This window comes from Staurois parvus, unplaced genomic scaffold, assembly GCF_062004578.1.
Source record: "Staurois parvus isolate SC_StPar_1 unplaced genomic scaffold, SC_StPar_1.0 ptg001358l, whole genome shotgun sequence".
Lineage (NCBI taxonomy): Eukaryota > Metazoa > Chordata > Amphibia > Anura > Ranidae > Staurois > Staurois parvus.
Genome location: NW_028319154.1, coordinates 229,450 through 242,856, shown reverse-complemented (window position 1 = coordinate 242,856; position 13,407 = coordinate 229,450). Strand labels below are relative to the sequence as shown.

The 13,407-nt window shown below is 48.7% G+C and overlaps 1 protein-coding gene across 1 annotated transcript in view; it reads right to left on the bottom strand.

The window, feature by feature from the left end:
• LOC149436408 (NACHT, LRR and PYD domains-containing protein 3-like) overlaps positions 1 to 13,407 on the bottom strand; it is an 83,003-nt gene that overhangs the window by 29,627 nt on the left and 39,969 nt on the right. The gene's annotated exons all lie outside the window — the stretch shown is intronic.

Genomic DNA, 13,407 nt, shown 5'->3' with positions numbered 1-13,407 from the left:
GTGCGTGGAAAGGGCGGGGCCAACTCAATATTGAACCCAACGGACTAAGACTGGGAGGCCATTAAAGGTCATGTTCGTGGAAAGGGCGGGGCCAACTCAATATTGAACCCAACGGACTAAGACTGGGAGGCCATTAAAGGTCATGTTCGTGGAAAGGCCAGGGCCCAATACTTTCGGCAATATAGTGTATGTGTGTGTATATATATATATGTATTTGGTTGGACTGGATTTGGATTCATAGACTATCTGCACTTGGTATGGAACAGAGATCACCAACATTTAGCTTCGGTTTGTAAAATATTGTAACAACTGTGCTGTAAATGTACAATTTCCTTATGATGGAGTGTCCTTATGATGGAGTGGAGTGATAAGGTGACTGATTTTTGGGTATGACATCGGAGGGGGACACATAACGGGTGTTCTGCTTATCAGAACGTATCACAGATCCTGTGCTGGGAATTCTACATTGATAGCCTTCAGCTGTTACCCTGCACATACCAACCAGTCAGTCCTGGGGGAGAGAATTAATTTGTGCCAGAAGAATCTACTCAGCTGATGATCTGATTAAAGTGGATGTAAACCCTCCATATGTAATATGAGAGCTGAGTGTAATATGAGACCTGAGTGGATGGGAAAGGACACACCCCCTCTCTATGGTATCATAAGAAAACATATGACAGTCTCAGCTATACAAGTACTTAATGCAGATAGCTGAGTGAAGAGAGGGCAGATAAGAAGCACACCGCATGCTATGACATGAGGTCAGTGCACACTGTAGAAGGATATACTTTGTTCATTTTTCAGTTCGGAGGTTTCCAACCACTTTAATTCTGAGTGTGTAACTATACAGGAAGGACTAAAGAGGAGGCTACCCGCAGTGGGCAGTACACAGGGGGAGGAAGAACTCCTCTGATAGAACAAGGAACAGATTATGAAGTGATAGGAAACACAATGTATCTAAACAGAAGCCAAGTCCAGACACGTGTGACTTGTGGAATCCGTTCTTCAGGTGAAGAGCAGGAAATGGGGAGAATGATGAAGAAGAACTCCGCCGTTCTCTATCCTGGCAATCATCTGATATTCTATACAAGGGCTGCCAAGGAGTAAAGCCCCCACTTTAGGATCTCTATTGTCTCCCCCCTGTTCCATCTCTGATAATCTGCAGATATGGAAGGGACAGAATGTCAGCCAGGAGATGACATCTAAAGTCTCCGGGAAAAGTCTCCAACCAGACAACATATGACCTACAACCCATGTAATGCAGTGTATGTTATAGAATCCATAGAAAGACCTAAAAGGTACGTGATGATCCCCTGGGGACTTTAACGGCAGAAAAAAATAGAAAAAGTATCTAAAAGACCAATTGTCAATTTTTATTCATGTAAAGATTTTGGCTGAAAGGCCTGTAAGACCTGATAATGGTTCAACTACAATTGCAGACACAGCACAAAAAAACGAAACACCCCACATATACCCTCATATACACCGATATACAGAAATATCTGGCCGGTCTGTATAGGGTGTACAGTGGGGATGGAAAGTTTGGGCACCCCAGCTAAAAATGTGTATTAATGTGCATAAAGAAGCCAAGGAAAGATGGAAAAATCTCCAAAAGGCATCAAATTACAGATTAGACATTCTTATAATATGTCAACAAAAGTTAGATTTTATTTCCATCATTTACACTTTCAAAATAACAGAAAACAAAAAAATGGCGTCTGCAAAAGTTTGGGCCCCCTGCAGAGTTAATATCTTGTACTGCCCCTTTGGCAAGTATCACAGCTTGTAAACGCTTTTTGTAGCCAGCCAAGAGTCTTTCAATTCTTGTTTGAGGTATCTTTGCCCATTCTTCCTTACAAAAGTCTTCCAGTTCTTTGAGATTTCTGGGCTGTCTGTCACGCACGGCTCTTTTAAGGTCTATCCATAGATTTTCAATGATGTTGAGGTCAGGAGATTGTAAAGGCCATGGCAAAACCTTCAGTTTACACCTCTTGATGTAATCCCCCGTGGATTTCCAGGTGTGTTTAGGATCATTATCCATTTGTAGAAGCCATCCTCTCTTTAACTTCAGCTTTTTCACAGATGGCATCAAGTTACCATCCAAAATTTGCTGAAATTTTATTGAATCCATTTTTCCTTCTACTCGTGAGATGTTCCCTGTGCCACTGGCTGCAACACAACCCCAATGCATGATTGATCCAACCCCATGCTTCACAGTTGGACAGAGGTTCTTTTCATTAAATTCTGTGCCCCTTCTTCTCCAAACGTACCTTTGCTCATTCCGGCCAAAAAGTTCCATTTTAACCTCATCGGTCCACAGAAATTGTTTCCAAAATGCATCAGGCTTGTCTATATGTTCATTTGCAAAGTCCAAACGATGATTTTTGTGGTGAGGACGTAGAAGAGGTTTTCTTCTGATGACTCTTCCATGAAGACCATATTTGTACAAGTATCTCTTTATAGTGGAATAGTGACCACAACTCCAGTGTCTGCCAGATCTTTCTGGAGGGATCGTGCCGTCAAACGTGGGTTTTGAATTGTTTTTCTCACAATCCTGCGAGCTGTTCTGTCTGATATTTTTCTTGGTCTTCCAGATCTTGCTTTAACTTCCACTGTTCCTGATGACTGCCATTTCTTAATTACATTCCGAACAGAGGATATTGACATCTGAAAACGCTTTGCTATCTTCTTATAGCCTTCTCCAGCTTTGTGAGCGTCAACTATTTTCAGTTTCAGTTTTCTAGACAACTGCTCAGAAGAAGCCATGGTGCTGATTGTTGGGGCAAGGTCAGATGAGTCGGGGCATTTAATACCTTTGAGATTGACATCACCTGGTCTTCCCAGACGATGATTGAGAACAATCCATGACACTGGCAGGTCTCAGCTTGGCAAAGGGGGCAGTGCATGCTATAAATTCTGCAGGGTGCCCAGACTTTTGCAGACGCCATTTTTTTGTTTTCTGTTATTTTGAAAGTGTAAATGATGGAAATAAAATCTAACTTTTGTTGACATATTATAAGAATGTCTAATCTGTAATTTGATGCCTTTTGGAGATTTTTCCATCTTTCCTTGGCTTCTTTATGCACATTAATACAAATTTTTAGCTGGGGTGCCCAAACTTTCCATCCCCACTGTATATAAAGGACTGCAGTTATCTATGTTTAAGTACCATACAAAGAAAGCTGTATATTCAACAAACTGGGTCCAGGTAAAAGGACCCCATAGCCATAGAGGCCATATAGAAGAGCAACAATGGAAACTATTTAAGCCAAAGGTGTGGTGGATCTCAGCCTCAACCATCACTGGGACTGGAATCTCCACCTCACACGACCTGAAATATCAGCATGACCTGCTGTGCATCAAGCATGACATTCCCTTAGCTCAGTGTTTCTCAACTCCAGTCCTCATGGACCCCCAACAGGTCATGTTTTCAGGATTTCCATTATTTTGCACAGATGATTTGATCAGTTTCACTGCCTTAGTAATTATCACAGCTGTTTCATCTGAGGGAAATCCTGAAAACATGACCTGTTGGGGGTCCATGAGGACTGGAGTTGAGAAACACTGCCTTAGCTGGACACCTGGTGAGGACTAAGACCCTTCACCATCTGACTCAGTCCTTCTTTTGGCCAGGGATTATGGGGGATGTCCAACAGTATTGCTGGACCTGTGACACATGGCAGTGAGTAGGTAAGCATGGGGGCCCACTGAAAGGTCCCCTACACCTATAATTTATTAACCCTTTAGCCGAGTTGCTGTGGACCTGGTAGGACCATAGCCCCGAACTAGTCCCTCTGGGAAGAGATACAGTTGTGTTCAGAATAATAGCAGTGTGTTGAAAAAAGTGAGTAAAGCTGCAAATCCTTCTAATCCTTTTCTTTCCATCCGCACAAATGCATTGGGAACACGACACATTCTATTCCAAATCACAACATGAAGAAAAATACATCAAATTTGTGTTGTTCCTCTAAAAAAATGGAAGAAAAGTGAATATTAGACGGTTCAAAAAAATGGCCGTGTTTGTATTCTTCTTTACAAACTCCAACATTCACTATATAAACTGAGAAATGTTTGAAGATTTTGCTTTCCTTTGAATGACTTCATGAATATTTGGTTGTAGTCGCACTGTTTCTGAGAACTGCTGTACATCTGTGTTGCATGGAGTCCCCCAACTTCTGGCCCCTGTGATCAGGTATTCCAGCCCAGGATGATTGGACCACATTCCACAGTTCTTCTCTATTTCTTGGTTTGGCCTCAGAAACTGCATTTTTGATGTCACCCCACAAGTTTTCTATTGGATGAAGATCCGGGGATTGGGCTGGCCACTCCATAACGTCCATCTTGTTGGTCTGGAACCAAGATGTTGCACGTTTACTGGTGTGTTTGGGGTCGTTGTCTTGTTGGAACACCCATTTCAAGGGCATTTCCTCTTCAGCATAAGGCAGCATGACCTCTTCAAGTATTCTGATGGATTCAAACTGATCCATGATCCCTGGTATGCGATAAATAGGCCCAACACCGTAGTATGAGAAACATCCCCATATCATGATGCTTGCACCACCATGCTTCACTGTCTTCACTGTGTACTGTGGCTTGAATTCAGTGTTTGGGGGTCGTCTGACAAACTGTCTCCGCACACTAGACCCAAAAAGAACAATCTTACTTCCATCAGTCCACAAAATGTTGCGCCATTTCTCTTTAGGCCGGTCAATGTGCTCTTTGGCAGATTGTAACCTCTTCAGCACACGTCTTTTTCCAACAGTGGGACTTTGCGGGGACTTCTTGCAGATAGCTTGGCTTCACATCGGCGTCTTCTAATTGTAACAGTCCTCACAGGGAACGTCACACCTTCTTTCATCTTCCTGGAGCTGATTGTTGGCTGAGTCCTCACAGGGAACGTCACACCTTCTTTCATCTTCCTGGAGCTGATTGTTGGCTGAGTCCGCCCCATTTTGGCTATTCTTCTATCCATTCCAATGGTAGTTTTTCGCTTTCTTCCACATCTTTCAGGTTTTGGTCGCCATTTTAAAGCATTTGCCATCATTTTAGCTGAGCAGCCGATCATTTTCTGCACTTCTTTATATGTTTTCCCCTCTCCAATCAACTTTTTAATCGCGGTACGCTGTTCTTCTGAACAATGTCTGGAACGACCCATTTTCCTCAGAATTTCAGAGAGAAATGCACTGTAACCAGCATGTCCAACATTTGCTGCCTTCCTTCCTTAAATAAGGGCAATAATTGCCACCTGTTTATCAAAGAATGAATGACCTCACTAATAGAACTCCACACGGCTATTATTGTGAACACGCCCCTTTCAATGAGTGATTCAATTACACAGAATCAGCAGCATGCATGTCATGACTGTTGGGTCTGTTGGATTTCTATGACTCTACTACACCTGCTAGGAAATTATTTGCCATGTAGAAATATCATTTCCACCAAAAACAGCGATTGATCCGGTTAGCGATGTCTGACGGCTAGTATTTGGAACATAACTGTATATCCCTACCTTGGTGGATTATGTCACCCGGTACATAGAGGCCTTCTCCTGTCAAATATCCACATGGAGATTGTGGCTGATGCCTTGCTTAGGATGTTTACCAAGATGGGTTTCCCTCGGGAAATCATCTCAACCAGGGGACCCAGTTCACTGCTGAGCTACCTCAGCAGTTATGACTTTGGGATAAAGCCCCTGCAGAGCTCTCCATATCACCCCCAGACCAACCGACTATGGTGTCCTTTTATGAACCATAGATCAGCGGAGATCTGGAGGATTGTTGCTGATCTCCGATCATTAGTGGTTTAGTAAACAGAGATGATCGTTGGAGAACATGTTCTCTGCTGATCATCTCAGCACATAGATAGCCAGTGTATGAAGGAGTGATGTCAGAGATGTCATCTCTCTGATGTCTGCCCTTCACTGGTGATCTGTGTTCTCCCTCTAGATTCTTCAGCTCAGAGCTGGAGAATCAGAGGAACCGCAAACGATGCAGCGATAATTTGCCGCTACTTAGTAAATGGTGTTTGACTGATCTCTGACTGTAATCTCACGAGATTATATTAAAAACAGCCATTTTCCAGCGTTTGTAGATCGTTCTTCCTTCATTCAGAGAACTGATCTACACGGCTTCATAAAAAGACATTCACAGGAGAACTGTGTTCTCTGAGAATGCCGGAGAACTGAGCAGCGGTCATTTACCGCTGCATGATAAAAGGACACCTGTTATGATCCGCCAGGTGGTGCCTCCGGCTGCCCACTTGACAGACCTACCCAAAGCGTGGAGTCTAAGTCCCGGTCTGTGCTTTCACCAGGGCCCCTGATGGTGGGGATGGACTTGTAACAGACCAGGACCAGGTCACGACCTCTGAGCAGGCCCACCAGTGGCAGAGGGAACCTCCGGGGATGTATAGGTACCGGGAGAGCCAGATGTGAGGAGGACTAGCAGGATGGGTCATGAGCAGTGGTCCCGTGGGGTAGGCGAGGTACAGAATCGGCAGGCGGAGAGTAGTCAGGTCACACGCAGGGTCAGCAGGATAAGTCAGTCCGCAGATAGGTCAAACAAGCCGGGAGTCAGGAGGGGAGAAGGCAGCGTAGTCAGGACAATCTGGGTCAAACACAGGAGAAGGCAGCGTAGTCAGGACAATCCGGGTCAAACACAGGAGAAGGCAGCGTAGTCAAGACAATCCGGGTCAAACACAGGAGAAGGCAGCATAGTCAGGGCAATCAGGGTCAATATTACAGGTACAGGAACTCAGGATCACAGATAGACCTTGCGGCAATCTGTGACAGTGCAGGGCATCTTTAAATATTGCGCCCTGCACTGTCATTGGCCGCCCAGGACGCGCCCCCGGGCTGTCATTGACCGGCCGAGGCGCGCCCGTGGCTCCTACTGCACATGTGCAGCGTCCTGTCAGCTGCGGCCCGCTGGGACCTGGTGCTTGTGTCCTGGCGTGAGCCGCCGCTAGTGCACGTGCGCTGAGGGTGGCGCCGCAGCGATCCCTGACATTGCCCCCCCCTATGGGCACCCTCCGGGAGCCCCACTGATCTCTCCACCGTGGGTGGCTATGAAAGAATTCCCGGATGAGCCTGGGGGCGTGAACATTCTGGATGGGTTCCCATGAGTTCTCCTCAGGGCCATAACCCTTCCATTTTATCAGGAACTGCGTCTGGCCCCCCTCTTTCGGCAACTGAGAATAGTTTCCACTTCATACTCTTCCTGTTCACCTATGGTGACTGCTTCGGGAGGTCTGGATTCACGATCCGGGAAGGAATCCGGTCTGGATGGTTTCAGGAGTGACACATGGAACACAGGGTGTATCTTGAAGGCTTCCAGAAGCTCGAGTTCGTAGGCCACCTCGTTGATTACCCGTTTAATTGGGAACGGGCCAATGTACTTTGGTCCTAGCTTCCTTGAAGGACACAGCATCTTCAAGTTGGTCGTAGCCAGCCAAACCTGATCCCCCGGTTGGAGCAACAACTCTCCTCTTCTTTTCCTGTCGAACGCCTTTTTACTGTCTTCTTGGGCTTTTGCGATGGCCTCCTGAATCGTCTTGTTATTGACAGAAAAGAAATTCAAGACATCTTGAGATGCAGGTACTGGATTTTCGGGCATCAGATCAGGGAGAAATGTAGGATGAAATCCATAATTGGTAAAGAACGGGGATTGTCCCGTAGCTGAGTGGTTCGAGTTATTGTAGGCAAATTCCGCGGAAGGCAACAGTGTTAGCCAGTCGTCCTGAAGGTAGAACAGTACCTGAGATGCTACACGTCCTAACGTTTGGTTGGTCCTTTCCGTTTGCCGGTTGGTCTGGGGATGGTAAGCGGATGAAAGAGACAGCTTGATTCTTAATGCTTCACATAAGGCTTTCCAGAACCTTGATGTGAACTGGACTCCCCGATCTGACACTATATCTTCGGGAACCCCATGTAGCCTCACTACTTCTTTAATGAAAATCTGTGCAGTCTCCGGCGCCGATGGTCTCCTTTCCAGGGGCACAAAATGGGCCATCTTCGAAAAGCGATCTACGATCACCATTATTGCAGTGTAGCCTTGAGATGGTGGGAGTTCGACTACAAAATCCATGGCTATCACTTGCCAGGCCCGTTTGGGTATTGGCAACGGACGCAACAATCCACAGGCCCTGCTTCTGGAGGGCTTGTTCCTTTAGCAGGTGGGACAGGTCTGGACGTAGCGCTCGCAGTCCTTGATCATGTTTGGCCACCAGAACGGGCGCTGCAGTAGTTCCTGAGTTTTCATAATGCCAAAGTGGCCCGTAATTGGATGGTCGTGGCAGTGCCCCAGGACCAAAGTTTGGACTCCTTCTGGTACCACAATCCGATCTTCCTTCCAAAGCAGACCCTCGCGGTTCTGGAGGGGCGACCCAGGTGGGACTGGCAGTCCTACGGAAGCGTCGATAAGTCTGGAGCGAAGTTCCATCTGAAGAACGAGGAAGCTCCCGGAAGGTAAAATTGTGTCAGGTAACACTGCATCGTCGGGGTCCTCAAACATGCGGGACAGAGCGTCTGGTTTCGTATTCTTAGAGCCAGGTCGGTACGTTATGTGAAAGACAAACCGAGAAAAGAAAAGAGCCCATCTCGCCTGGCGAGGTCTCAATCATTTTGGCGTTCTTAAATATTCAAGGTTTTTATGATCTGTGAATATTAGGATTGGGTGTGTGGCTCCTTCCAGTAGATACCTCCACTCTTCTAGAGCAGACTTAATAGCCAGGAGTTCCCCATCTCCAATATCATAATTTCACTCCGCCGGTGTCAGATTCCTGGAGAAGAACGCTACTGGATGCAGTAGCTCCTTGGTACCATTCCTTTGGGACAGGACCACTCCTACCGTGTTTTCGGAGGCGTCTACTTCCAAAACGTATGGGAGAGAAGAATCCGGATGGCAGAGAATGGGAGCAGAGGTGAACAATTTCTTGAGCGTTTCGAACGCAGTCTGAGCTTCGGGAGTCCACTTAAAGCGGATTCCTTGTTTAGTCAGTTGCGTGATTGGGGACACCAGACCGGAGAAGTTCCTGACAAACTTTCTATAAAAGTTCGAGAACCCGATGAAACGCTGTACCCCCCTCTTATCGGTGGGTATTGGCCAATCTAAGATCGCCATGACCTTTTGAGGATCCATCGCGACCCCCGCGGGAGAGAGAACCAGTCCCAAGAACGTGATTTTACGCTGTTCGAAACAGCATTTTTCTGCCTTGGCGTATAGCACGTGTTGGCGTAAACGTTCCAACACCCGTAATACGTGATTTCAATGCACCTCCAGTGAGGGAGAGAAAATTAAGATGTCATCCAAATAGACAACCACGAAAACATCGAGGAAATCACAAAAGACGTCGTTGATAAAATGTTGGAAGGTTGCCGGTGCATTACAGAGCCCAAACGGCATCACCAAATACTCAAAATGACCGAATCTTGTATGGAAAGCCGTTTTCCATTCATCCCCCTCCCTGATACGAACAAGGTTATATGCCCCCCGCAGGTCTAATTCAGTAAAAATCATCGCTGACCTCAATCTCTGGAGGAACTCGGGAACCAGAGGTAATGGATAGCGATTTTTTACCGTGATCTTATTCAGATCACGGTAGTCTATACAGGGCCGTAATGATTTGTCTCTCTTTTCAACAAAGAACAACCCGGCCCTTCCGAAGATTTTCATCAATATACTCCCTCAGTACTCCTGACTCTAGTTCAGATAAAGGAAAAATACGACCGAACGAGATTTCAGACCCGGGTAGGAGGTCCATGGGGCAATCGTATGAACGGTGCGGGGGAAGAATGTCTGCTCCTCGTTTACTGAATACGTCTAGGAAGTCGTGGTAGGCCGAAGGAATAACCTGAGATAGATCTGTATCACCATCCATGCACAGAAGAAACCGGGGGGCCACGGACCCTGTGACGTGGCAGTGACTCAGACAGTAAGGTGACCAAAATTGAACTGTTCCCTTTTCCCAATCAATCTGGGGGTTTTGGGCCCGCAGCCAAAGGAGCCCCAGAATGATTGGAAAAAGGGGGGATGCGATGGCATCCAGACGGAGGAACTCTTGGTGATGGTCTGCCACCGTGGTAAAAATAGGAGGCGTCTCCTGATCCACCACTCCCGATTTTATGCTAGACCCGTCTGCCAAGAAGATGTTAAACCCCCTTTCTTTTGTCTGGAGAGGGATCTTTTGCCGGTGAGCAAAAGTAAGATCGATGAAACAACTACATGCTCCCGAATCAATGATTGCGGTCACCGACAAGGTTCTTCCGGGGAGCTGTAAAGACACAGGTATGGCCAGGTAACTAGACTGATCACCCCTTTCTGTAGGTAAAGGAAAAAAAAACAGGAAGCGGACTTACTCATTTTTGCAGGACAGGAGCGCACCTGGTGACCAGCTTCCCCGCAGTACAGACATAGGTTCTGTGATCGTCTCCTCTGACGTTCCTCGACCGATAAGGTGGAATGGGCCAGTCCCAGTTGCATGGGTTCCGAGGTGTCCCCTGGTTCCGTGCTTCGGGTATGGTTCCCTGGGGCTGGAGCTGCTTCTCTCGGCGGAATCCATGCCACCCTTTGACCCTGGCTGCTCCTTTCCAGCCGGCGTTCCCTCAGTCTGCGGTCAATTTGGATGGCCAACTCTATCAGTTTCTCAAGAGAGTCAGGTAGGCCTACTCGTGCTAATTCATCTCTCAGCGACTCAGACAGCCCGATGTGGAACTGGTGACATAATGCCGCATTGTTCCATCTGGTATCTCCCATCCAACGCCTACAATCGGACGCATATTCTTCGGCTGCCCGGTGGCCTTGCCGCAGAGAGTATAGGGTAGCCTCTGCGGAAGCAGCCCGCTGGGGGTCGTCATATAGGACAGCCATGGCCTGAAAGAACTCAGTCACGGAATCAAGAAGCGGCTTCGGTCTCCACGGAATCATTCTGGCAGGGGAACGCGGGGTTCGGGAGCTAGGGGTGCGGTAACTGCTCCGGATGCTGGGGTAGCAGGTGATTCCGCAGTTGGAGGACTCTGAGCGGGGAGAGTCAGGGTGACTAATGTCTCCATGCGGTTCTCAAGACGGGTTCAGCGGCTGTGAAAATTCTGGACGGCCTGGGTCAGGGTTGCCAGGTGCTGGTTTATATCCTCTAGGGACGCCGGTCCTCTTCCTGTCTCTGTCATGGCCGCAAGGTACTGTTATGATCCGCCAGGTGGTGACTCCGCCTGCCCACTTGACAGACCTACCCAAAGCGTGGAGTCTAAGTGCCGGTCTGTGCTTTCACCAGGGCCCCTGATGGTGGGGATGGACTTGTAACAGACCAGGACCAGGTCACGACCTCTGAGCAGGCCCACCAGTGGCAGAGGGAACCTCCGGGGATGTATAGGTACCGGGAGAGCCAGATGTGAGGAGGACTAGCAGGATGGGTCATGAGCAGTGGTCCCGTGGGGTAGGCGAAGTACAGAATCGGCAGGCGGAGAGTAGTCAGGTCACACGCAGGGTCAGCAGGATAAGTCAGTCCTCAGATAGGTCAAACAAGCCGGGAGTCAGGAGGGGAGAAGGCAGCGTAGTCAGGGCAACCCGGGTCAAACACAGGAGAAGGCAGCGTAGTCAGGGCAATCCGGGTCAAACACAGGAGAAGGCAGCGTAGTCAGGGCAATCCGGGTCAAACACAGGAGAAGGCAGCGTAGTCAGGGCAATCCGGGTCAAACACAGGAGAAGGCAGCACAGTCAGGATGATCCGGGTCAAACACAGAAGAAGGCAGCGTAGTCAGGGCAATCCGGGTCAAATACAGGAGAAGGCAGCGTAGTCAGGATGATCCGGGTCAAACACAGGAGAAGGCAGCGTAGTCAGGGCAATCAGGGTCAAATACAGGAGAAGGCAGCATAGTCAGGGCAATCCGGGTCAAACACAGGAGAAGGCAGCGTAGTCAGGGCAATCCGGGTCAAACACAGGAGAAGGCAGCACAGTCAGGATGATCCGGGTCAAACACAGAAGAAGGCAGCGTAGTCAGGGCAATCCGGGTCAAACACAGGAGAAGGCAGCACAGTCAGGATGATCCGGGTCAAACACAGAAGAAGGCAGCGTAGTCAGGGCAATCCGGGTCAAATACAGGAGAAGGCAGCGTAGTCAGGATGATCCGGGTCAAACACAGGAGAAGGCAGCGTAGTCAGGGCAATCAGGGTCAAATACAGGAGAAGGCAGCATAGTCAGGGCAATCCGGGTCAAACACAGGAGAAGGCAGCGTAGTCAGGGCAATCCGGGTCAAATACAGGAGAAGGCAGCGTAGTCAGGATGATCCGGGTCAAACACAGGAGAAGGCAGCGTAGTCAGGGCAATCAGGGTCAAATACAGGAGAAGGCAGCATAGTCAGGGCAATCCGGGTCAAACACAGGAGAAGGCAGCGTAGTCAGGGCAATCCGGGTCAAATACAGGAGAAGGCAGCGTAGTCAGGGCAATCCGGGTCAAATACAGGAGAAGGCAGCGTAGTCAGGATGATCCGGGTCAAACACAGGAGAAGGCAGCGTAGTCAGGGCAATCCGGGTCAAACACAGGAGAAGGCAGCGTAGTCAGGATGATCCGGGTCAAACACAGGAGAAGGCAGCGTAGTCAGGGCAATCAGGGTCAAATACAGGAGAAGGCAGCATAGTCAGGGCAATCCGGGTCAAACACAGGAGAAGGCAGCGTAGTCAGGACAATCCGGGTCAAACACAGGAGAAGGCAGCGTAGTCAGGGCAATCCGGGTCAAACACAGGAGAAGGCAGCATAGTCAGGACAATCCGGGTCAAACACAGAAGAAGGCAGCGTAGTCAGGGCAATCAGGGTCAAACACAGGAGAAGGCAGCGTAGTCAGGATGATCCAGGTCAAACACAGAAGAAGGCAGCGTAGTCAGGACAATCCGGGTCAAACACAGGAGAAGGCAGCGTAGTCAGGGCAATCCGGGTCAAACACAGGAGAAGGCAGCGTAGTCAGGGCAATCCGGGTCAAACACAGGAGAAGGCAGCGTAGTCAGGATGATCCGGGTCAAACACAGGAGAAGGCAGCGTAGTCAGGATGATCCGGGTCAAACACAGGAGAAGGCAGCGTAGTCAGGGCAATCCGGGTCAAATACAGGAGAAGGCAGCGTAGTCAGGCTCAATCAGGGTCAATATTACAGGTACAGGAACTCAGGATCACAGATAGACCTTGCGTCAATCTGTGACAGTGCAGGGCATCTCTAAATATTGCGCCCTGCACTGTCATTGGCCGCCTGAGGCGCGCCCGCAGCTCCTACTGCTCATGCGCTGCGTCCTGTCAGCTGCGGTCCGCCGGGACCTGGTGCTTGTGTCCCGGCGTGAGCCGCCGCTAGTGCGCGTGCGCTGAGGGAGGCGCCGCAGCGATCCCTGACAACACCTATGTGAGCGGTTCCACTGAACACGGAAACAACT